The sequence below is a fragment of the Myotis davidii genome, unplaced genomic scaffold (assembly GCF_000327345.1).
Source record: "Myotis davidii unplaced genomic scaffold, ASM32734v1 scaffold1069, whole genome shotgun sequence".
In the NCBI taxonomy this organism is placed as follows: Eukaryota; Metazoa; Chordata; class Mammalia; order Chiroptera; family Vespertilionidae; genus Myotis; species Myotis davidii.
Window position 1 is genome coordinate 898,274 of NW_006300018.1, and position 1,391 is coordinate 899,664.

A 1,391-nucleotide genomic window follows, 5' to 3' on the forward strand; every position below is an offset into this window, starting at 1 on the left:
TGTGAAACCATTATGCTGAGTGAAAAAATCCAGACTCAGATCGGAATACATACTCCATGTTTTCATTTGCATGAAATTCCGGAAAAGAAAAAAATTAATCTATAGTAATGAAGAAAATCAATGGTTTCCTTGGACTAGGGCAGGGGAACACTATGTGCAAAGGGGCAGAAGGAATTGTTGGGGGTGATGGGAATGTTTTATATCTTGGTGTGATGATGGGTTGGAGTTGCATGTAAATTATACCTTTATACAGTTGACTAAAGCAAAAGGCAAAACATGCTAATTGTCAAATGACCAGTACAAACAATAAACTCTGTAGTTTTTTAAGGTAGGCCTTATAAAAGAGGCAAAGTTGTAACGGCTCTTTAAGGAGTGATAGGATAATGTTCTTCAGGTCCATCCAAGCTGTCACAAAGGGTAAGATTTCCTTCTTTTTCATGGCCGAGTGGTATTTCATTGTGTAAATGTACCACTCAGTGGTAAAAAATGAAGGAATCTTACCCTTTGCAACAGCATGTGTGGGCCTGGAGTGCATTATGCTAAGTGAAATAAGCCAATCAGAGAAAGACAAGTACCGTATGATTTCATGTGGAATCTAGTGAACAAAATGTACTAACAAGCAAAATAGACAGATTCATAGATATAGAGCAGGCAGACAGCTGTGTGAGGAGGTGGAGTGAGGGGAGTGGGGGTGGGGGTTGAGCAAAAAATAAATGAAAATAAAAAGAACTCATGGAAATGGATGACAGTGTGGTAATTGCCAGGGGAGGGGGGAGCAGGGAGTAGGAGGGATACATGATGATGGACGGAGACTTGACTTGGGATGGTGAACACACAATATAGTGTACAGATGATGAACTGTAGAATTGTGCACGTGAAACCTATATACTTTTATTAACCAGTGTCACCTCAATAAATTCAATTTAAAAAGGAGAGAAAGGATATCTACACATATAATCTATACATATAAGGAGGTAATATGCTATTTGCCATTACGGTGTTCCTGTAACGACCTATTTGCATATTGATGCATACGCAGCAGGGGGGCGGGTGGCTGGAGCCAAGTTCCCAGGGTCCTGAGGAGACCATCTGACAGGAGCCCAGACTGCAAAGAAGGAAGAGGAAGCGGCCAGGGGGAGCTCTTCCAATCCCCCTGGACGGACACCCTACTCCAGCCCCTGCAGCCCACACCTCCAACTCCCCATCTCTTCCCCAGCCAGGGGCGCCCACAACAATAGCACACCGGCAAACACCTGTCAGCGCCCCTGAGGCACCCAGGGCCCCCTCCACTGGGGCCCGGCACATCTCTTCTCCCTACAACTCCAGACCCTGGTGGAAGCAGGCCTGAGCGGCCCGACAGGGTCAGGCCCTTCCTGCCCCCCCCTTCACCC